General features: G+C 38.2%; 2 pseudogenes; one reads left to right on the top strand and one right to left on the bottom strand.

Annotated features, from left to right (window-relative positions):
- Positions 1–398: 398 nt before the first annotated feature.
- On the bottom strand, positions 399–518 carry LOC129901947 (5S ribosomal RNA; annotated as a pseudogene).
- Positions 519–8,262: 7,744 nt separating this feature from the next.
- On the top strand, positions 8,263–8,383 carry LOC129901858 (5S ribosomal RNA; annotated as a pseudogene).
- The last annotated feature ends 755 nt before the right edge of the window (positions 8,384–9,138 follow it).

The raw sequence follows: 9,138 nt of genomic DNA, 5'->3' as shown, positions 1-9,138 counted from the left end.
GGTAAGGAAAAATGGTGAAATGGTTTAAATAAGACGGGCAGGACTAGCTGGTTACTATAGGATTGACAATCTTATATGTCAAATTCCATTAAAACTATGCCAGCTAATGATAGATAGAACAAAAGTGGCTCTAAAGGTCACTATATGAACGAACTTTAGCGCTACTCAGTAGCCAACCCCAATGAATGGGTGCATACAAAAGGGGGGAATACAATAGGAGGAGTTAAACCAAAATGACCAAAAATGGACATGGTCATAGTGAAACTAAAGATCTACCCCTATACCGGTTGCAAGATAACAAAGGAAAGGGTAAGCAACACATAAAGACTAGTGAGACGACGCTAAGATAAATTTTGGGCTAAGTTGAGTGCCCCGCACATTATTGCAAGGATTACCATGAAATGCGACATGAGGACTTCCCAAGGAGGTCACCCATCCTAGTATTTTTCTCGCCTAAGCACGCTTAACTTATAAATTCTGGTGGAATTTAGTGCAATAGTGCGAGTGTGGTCGCACGAGATTCAAGAATCTGAACTAGCGGCGGAGAAACGACATGAGATTATGTTTCTAGAGTACTATAAATTACGTTGAGGGTATTGTTAAAAGGATTTAAGCAAGACAAGAAGGATTAGCTAATTGCTAACTGACGACGCACTCGAATGCCACAACTCTTCAACATAATACCAGTTAATGAGAGGCAAACCACAAAATGTCTATACGGGCCAGTAGGCGAGAGAATTTCGACACCACTTGGCAGCCAACTCTTAGGGCGGAAAAAAAACCCAAAAGGTAAGGGTACCAGTTGATGTAATTTACGGAAGACAGGAAGTGATATGCGAGGTCGAAAATCCCACAATATGACCAGGGCTACAAGACTCACTTCACACTCTAGCGCCAGATGACTCTAGAGGGAATGTTACTTATGGATTAACGATATTAGCCCCTGCTCCTTCGATCAAAGGCTACCTACTCAGCCGAGAAAGTGTAAAATTATAGGGTAAAAGTATAGTAGGACCTTACGAAGTTCCCATAGCTATTATCCCAGATGAAGGAGCCCAAGTTATAGTTAAATACCGAGGATCAGTTCGTGAAGAAACTGGGAAGACAGATAAGTCTTTGTATACTACTTTACCCTCAAATCTGATGAACAAGTTAAAGCGTACCATTTAAACGCTAAAAGATATGTCATGAGCTGGTGTTGTTAACTTCAAAGATAGCTAGGATGATTATCTATCACTTATTAAGTTGCCTACAATAATAATTACTACTCTAGTATCCCAATAGCCCCGTACAATACTGGTAGAGCAAGACGTGTAAGTCCCCTATTGGATGGGTCGATATTAGAAAGGCTAAGAAAAAAAGGCCTCGACATGATTAAGCAAGCTATTGACTAGAAGCCCGAAGTCGGCAGAAATGATATACAGATAATCGACATCGATATACAGAATTCAAATTGATGATTGGATATTCATAATAGGGTCACCCAGAAAAGGAAACTTAACCCAAAATACATTAAACCGTATCAAGTTGCTCGTAAGATGGGCAAAGTGGTCGGTACATTGAGCTTACCACCTTATTTGGAAACTATACGCCCAGTCCATCAGATAAGGATGCTTCGCAGGGGTATTGACGAGCCACCCAGGGTATGTTCCATAGATGATGTCCAGGAAATAGAATCCTACGAGGAACAACCTATCACTATCTTAGATTGGCAAACTAGAAGATTGTAGACTAAAGACGTGCCTCCCATCAAGATACTGTGGCAAAACCAAAACTAGAAAAGGGGATGACCTGAGAAATTGAAAAGGACATAAAATACAAGTATTCGTACCTATTCCCGATGTCTATAAGTAACCCCAACTCCTGAAACTCATATATTAATTGGATAAAAATATGTGTGATCGCCATAGAAAACAATCTTCCTACAATCGGTATAAAGTCTTGAGGGAAGTTTTATTTAACATTCAAGGACGAATGTTCTAAAGGGGGGAAGGATGTTAAACCCCACACTCTTGAGCTCGGAATAGTTCTTAAGCTTTTTAGAAGTGAGCATGTGAGCCGGATAATCTATGACACCATCAAATGACTCCAAGGAAAGAAGAGTGCGATACCCCGTCAGAGGGAAAGTTGGAAATATAGTTATAGGAAATCCGAAAGGAATTGGAGGCCAACAAATGAGTTGTATGACTCGATTTACCTATGTAAGCTAATAATTTAGAAGTCTTATACACTTGAGTTACTTAAAGACATACCAAGCTTATGTAGCAAGGATTACACGGGTTCTTAAAATAAGATGAGATTATGAACCCATGAGGAAGAGAAAAAGATGACACGTGGCAGCCTAGGAAGGCGACACGTGGCAGCAACTCAAGGAAGAAGGTGACCCACCTTCTTGGGGTCAAGTAGGTGACCCACATACTTGGGGGAGGTGGACCCCACTGCCATGTGGTAACACCCTATTGGCAGCATGCATACGTAGCCCAATAAGGGCTAGACACATGTCACCCTATGGGGCTGACATGTGTCACCTCCAAAGCCACCCTATATATGTATTTAAGTGACTAAGGAATTCATTCCTTACCTTAAAACTTAGCCAAAAGCTGAAAAAGTTTGAGAGCAAAGGAACATAGCTACGGATGGCTCCTTTTCAAGGTAAGTTCCAATTTTCCTCCGTCAATTAATTATCTACGGTGTTCATAAATCACATAGAGATGTATATATGTATCTTAAGATATCTATGGAATTAATTCTTCAGCTTGGAACTTAAGAGAAAGTTGAAAGAACAAAGATAGAAAATATTAAGAACTAGTTAACAAACCCATTTTTGGAAGGGACTGTTGTTATTAATATTTGTATAACTTCTTGTGTAAAGCTTAGTTTCGAGTAATTCAATATGTTTTGGAAATATATTTCATAGTTATATAACTTTCATTTATCCTTTAAAATCTAGTTTTGCTTTTATCTGCTCGTAAAAGGGTGATGAAGTATAGAGGAGGTACTTTCCAGATTTTGGTTTTGGAAATCTTACACGGACTGTTGTTGGTATTTTGGGCATATCTTTTTGTACAGAATTGATGTAACGGTGATTTGAAATTTTATGCAACCCTAATACACATGTCTATAACTTTCATGATGACATAAATCTTGTTTCCCTCAATCACCTCTTCGAAATGAAGCGACAATGCAAGATAGTAAGCTATCCAGAATTCACGTTTTGATAGTTTTGAGTGAATTGTTTGGGGTTTGTATTGTGTAATGTTGGTGTGAATTGCTTGTACTTATGTTGCAAGTTGTTGTTTTTGGTTGGCTGTAGTTTCTAGGTTTGTGATTTGAAATTTGGATAGGGCACGTTATAGGGTAGGTGCTGCCCAATTTTCGTTAACGCCTTAACTAATTAAAGGACTAGTCAAAGAAACAGACAATGAAATAGATTCCATGAATACTAAGGTGCAAATGAAGGTGCTGGAAAGTCCCGAGTGGTTGATATTCATATTACTTCCATGTTGAATAGGTTCAAAGGATGACGAGGCGAATATGACAAAGAGTTACTCATACGAGGTATGTAAAGCTTTCTCTTGGCATGTTTTGGTATAAGTACGTACAACTATCTTTCTTTCCTTTTGGAAAGTCTTAGCCTTAAGTGAATTGTATATGGAATTTGGGGATAATTCCACTCCCAAAACTCCAGGTATGTCTCATAATCCCTAACTACAGTTAGGTGTTGACACCCCTGCAAGAATTGAGCATTGCCTGTTAAGGCTTCTACGTGCTAAAGAGTAGTGTGTGGGAAACTATCTTTCCTTTCTCTTGATATGTACATGGTAGGAAAATGAGATTATGATGCCATAGTTGTTCACCGAGCCCCAGGATGGGCCGGGTACGAGATACGTATATAATGACCACCTGAAGGAAAGTATAGACTATATAGAGTTTACTCTCTTTCTTTTCTGGCATGTCTTAGTTGTAAGTTAAATATGATGTGAGCTATAGAGTAACTCCATTATTAACATTTCCTATTTACTTTGAATATTGAACTCTGATAGTAGTTGAACTATTTTTTCCTAGAAACATCTATATGTTAAAAAGGTACCAAATGTACATGCTCCAAGTCTTAAGGACTATACGAGACTAAGTATTTTTGATTCCATAAATGATTTGGACCTATGTTAATACATGTCTAGGGTCCCCAAGATTACTTTTAAGGAAGCCTATAATGGCATTTAGAGGACACTCGAGATGACTACACCGTTATTCGGGTCCTCAAGCAAAAGCTTAACTTACTTATTCTATTGAGACTCTAATAATGATTTAAATTGCATATAGTTGCTCACTACTCTACTCATGTATACTGTAGCACTTCTTTCACCAAGTTCCGGGCCGGGAATAGTAATCGTGCATAATTCACTACATTGTCCACTGAGCCCCTCACTAGAGGGCCGGGATACGTATGTATATATATATGATGATGTATTGTAATAAGCTGGTGATGGCACTGGGTTATGATGATCTTACAGGTGTATCCATCGGACCCCTGATAGGGCCAACTATATGATATAATTTGATCATGCATGTTTTTATGATTCAGAGAGTACAGGTACAGATGCTTCTTTTATGATGTACTCGATTCCCTTCTTTTCCACTTCAAATATGTTTCCAGTTATGATATGTTATATTTTACATACTCAGTACATATATCATACTAACCCCTCTTTTCTCAAGAGGGAGAGGGCTGCATTTTATGCCCGCAGGTACATGTACAGGTTTTGAGAGTCCGTCATCTTAGGATCCCGCTCAGCTCAGCTGCAAGAGGCTTCATTGTATCGGAGCCTAATTTTTGGCATTTGCCATTGATGTATAGTATTGTTTTATTATTCAAGGGTACAACAGGAGCCCTGTCCTTCCATATGTTGTCATTGATATTGTTAGAGGTCTGCTGACATGTATATGTGGGTTGTGTATATCAGTTTGATTCAACTGGGTCTATATGATGTATGGTATATTTTATTTTCTTATGGCAGCTTTGTCGGCTTGTATGCCCTTTCAAATTATGACATAAACGAAAATGGCTCCAGGTCGGACCCCAGTCGCGGCCTACGGGGTTGGATTATTATAATTACTCGATAAATGAAGTTGGTAATAGCCATGTAACTGCTATATTCGAATACATTAAGGAAGGTATAAAATGGTTTGAAGCAAAAACTTTAAGGTACAATCAGTACTAAGGACAAAAGTTATAGTGGAGCCCTAACATCAGATGAAGGAAGTGAGAAATGATATAATTTTACATACAGACTAGTATAGCAATGCTAAGGCATCTTCCGAGCGACTTTAATCTCCAACACATATTCGTGTAAAGGGTTTAATATGATGTGTGGTAAGAGAACTAGAAAGAAGAAAGGGAAAAGAAATATCACATGTTCTCTATGCCTAAGGGTAATCTACCCTCTTAAATTGACTATATGGGTTAATAAGAGGCCTTTGGATGACAACCAGTATAGAGAAATCTTGAAGCACTCGTAAAACCTTATGAGGCTAGTTAACATTCGAGGATGAATATTCTAAAGGGGGGAAGGATGTTATACCCCATACCTTTGTCCTTCGGAATGTCTTCTTAAGCTTCTTGAAAGTTGTCCCGCGACCCAGATTATCTATAACATGATTAAATAATTCTAAGGAAGGAAGGACGTGATGCCCCTTAAGGACTCGACTTACTTGCGTAAGCTATCAACTTAGATGTTTTATATACTTAAGCTATTGGAGTACGTGTTGAGCTTACGTAGCAAGGAATACATAGGCTGTTAAAGTAAGACGAGATTACGAACCCACAAAAATGAAAAAAGCAGGTGACACACCTACTTGGGCTAAGTAGGTGACCCACCTACTTAGGGTGGACCCCATGCTGCCATATGGCAGCGTATGATTGGTTTTATGACGAGAGGTGGCACCCTAGGGGGCTGCCATGTGTCACCCCTGGGGATACCATGGGTCCCCTTTTAAGGACACATATATATATATACATGTGTATTGCTGATCAACATCATTTTCAGCATCTTAGCCTTAGAAAAAGTTGAGAGAAAAGCTAGAGAGAAAGAATAAGGGAGCTACAGCTAGGGTTCTACCAAGGTAAGTTCCCTAATTTATTTCCGTGAATGAATTATTTAAGGTATCCTACAGTGATATAACGGTGTTTTACAACATAAAATTTATTGTTAGGGCAAATTGGAGGTTTTTGTTCTTGTTAACAAACCCATTTTTGAATGATACTATTGTTAGTAAAACAAGTATAACTCCTTGTGTAAGGCTTCGTTTCAAGTGATTCAAGATGTTTTGGAAAGATATTTCATAGGGATATAACTTTTATTTAGCCTGTATAACCCAGTTTTGATTGTCTCTACTCGAAAAAGGGTGATAAAGTATGGGGGAGGTGCTGCCCAGATTTTATTTTGGAAATCCTACACGGATTGCTGTTTGTATTTTGGGCATATCGTTTTGTACAAAATTGTGGTAGGGGTGATTTGAAATTGTATACAACCTTAGGAAATATTTCTATAACTTTCCTTGAGGTCAAAAATCCTATTTCCCTCAATTACCCCTTCGAAACTAAGCGACAATATAAGATAGTAGGCTGTCCAGAATTCACGTTTTGATAGTTTTGGCGAGTTTGATGAGTTTAACATAAGGTAAGGTCTTTACTTTTAATATAGATTTTATGATGTTGTTATTAAGTGTATTACACATCGTGTAGGTGGCTGTAAATATATAAATTCCATAAATATGCTTGACGTTAGGATCAATTTAAATTGGAGTCGTTATAGTTAAATTGAAGTCGGGTAAGGTATTGCGCTTGTGGTGCTGCGGCTGTAGGTGGTGTGGTGATGTGTTGCAGGGCCTAAAAGTTTTCTGAAATACATGTAGGTGCTGGTGGTTACAGCCACATGACTCTCTACTTCGTACGGTTAAAGGTTTTATGAAATAGAGACTAGAAACCATATTTTGGATATCGTAATTTTGAGCGAGTCGTTTGGAGTTTGTATTGTGTACTATTGATGTGAATTGCTTGTACATATGCTGCAGGGTGTTGATTTTGGTTGGCTGTAGTGATTAGGGACATAATTGGAAATTCGGATAGGGCATGTTATAGAGGAGATGCTGCCCGAATTCCGTTAACTTCTTAAATAACTAATAGACTAGTCGAGACTAGTCGAGGAAGGTGAATAAGGAATTGGTTCCTATGGATAGTTGGTGACAAAATTAAAAGTCTGAAAGTCAAAGATTATTAATACTAGTATTACCTTCATGTGAAATAGGTTCAGAGGACGACGAGAGAAGTCGGGTTCAAAGTAATCGATAAGAGGTATGTGGAGCTACCCTTTCTTCTCTTTTGGCATGTCTTAGATGTAAGTATTATGTATGTGAAATTGGGAGTTATTCCATTCATAAAGCTCCGAGTTCAGTTCATAATTCTTATCCACTTCATGATGGTGGAAATCCTGTAATAGTCAAACTATTTCCTTTTTAAGTAGTGAATGATATGAACTTGAGGGTAAATCTACTCATAAATGCCAAGTGTAATTCACGACCCTTATTTACTTCTTAATGAAAGCACTCTTAAAGTAATTGAACTAGGACCTCTCAAGCCTTCCATACGTTAGAAAGTGAGGAGTACGTAAAATCTATCTTTTTTTTTCTGTTGGCATATCTCAGTCCTAAGTGGATTGTGTATGTAATGTGGGAATAATTCTATTCATAGAACCCTGAGTATAGTTCGTCAATCTTATTCAGTTCTACCTGACAAAAAGTAGTACATGTGAAACCTATCCCTTCCTTTTTTTGAAACAGTAGGATGTAAGTGAAGCGATATATGGTATGATTTAGAGGTGATCCCATTTCTAGGTTTCGGGTATAAATCATGATTTGTACTCACTTCTTGAGGTTAGGATATTACACGACTCCTAGTGTTCAAGACTGGAGTTGGTACTATAAATTGAGGGTTCTAAGCACCACATAATGGTATTAAGGTTTCATACATGGGTAACCCAAAGTATAAGGGATGTAAAGGAAGATATGGAAATAAGGCAGTATACTAAATAGGTTAGAAAGGACTCTTATGCATTTGGAAAGTTAGAAATAAGCAGATAATGACATGGATACACCCTAAAGGGGGGAAGTGGACAAGAGAAATATAAGCATAAGAGAAAATCAACTAACGCTATCGTGTGTAAATGGGAACGCTTAAACTTCAAACGAGACCCCCTAAGGGATTGATGCGATCAAACTAGCACTAACGCACCGGATCCCATCAGAACTCTAAAGTTAAGCGTGCTTGGGCGAGTGTAGTACTAGGATAGGTAACCCCCTAGAAAGCCCTATGCGGCTGTGATATAAGATGATATAGATGGATCTATACGTTGGCCTTGCCTGGCATTGTTGGTATAAAGAAGTATTGTGTATATGTGACTCCACCATGAAAGATGATAAAACCCTTCGACATAAGGGATGTAGCTTTGCAAAACAACTGATACAACTTATGAATGGCGGTATGCCAAGAGTAAAACCAGCTGATTACTCGATAAACAAAGTCGGTAGTAGCCATGTAACTGCTATATTCGAATATATTAAGGGAAAGTATAAGATGGTTTGAAGCAAATCCTTTAAGGTAAAATCAGTACTAAGGACAAAAGTTATAGTGGAGCCCTAACATCAGATGAAGGAAGTAAGAAATGATACAATTTTACGTACAGACTAGTATAGCAATGCTAAGGCATCTTCCGAGCCACTTTAATCTCCTACACATATTCGTGTAAAGGGTACAATATGATGTGTGGTAAGAGAACTAGAAAGAAGAAAGGGAAAAGAAATATCACATGTTCTCTATGCCTAAGGGTAATCTACCCTCTTAAATTGACTATATGGGTTAATAAGAGGCCTTTGGATGACAACCAGTATAGAGAAATCTTGAAGCACTCGTAAAACCTTATGAGGCTAGTTAACATTCGAGGATGAATGTTCTAAAGGGGGGAAGGATGTTATACCCCATACCTTTGTCCTTCGGAATGTCTTCTTAAGCTTCTTGAAAGTTGTCCCATGACCTAGATTATCTATAACATGATTAAATAATTCTAAGGAAGGGAGGACGTT

This window comes from Solanum dulcamara, chromosome 8, assembly GCF_947179165.1.
Source record: "Solanum dulcamara chromosome 8, daSolDulc1.2, whole genome shotgun sequence".
NCBI classification, from domain to species: Eukaryota; Viridiplantae; Streptophyta; class Magnoliopsida; order Solanales; family Solanaceae; genus Solanum; species Solanum dulcamara.
Note: the sequence above shows the minus strand (reverse complement) of the source record. Positions and strands in the feature narration are given on the sequence as shown.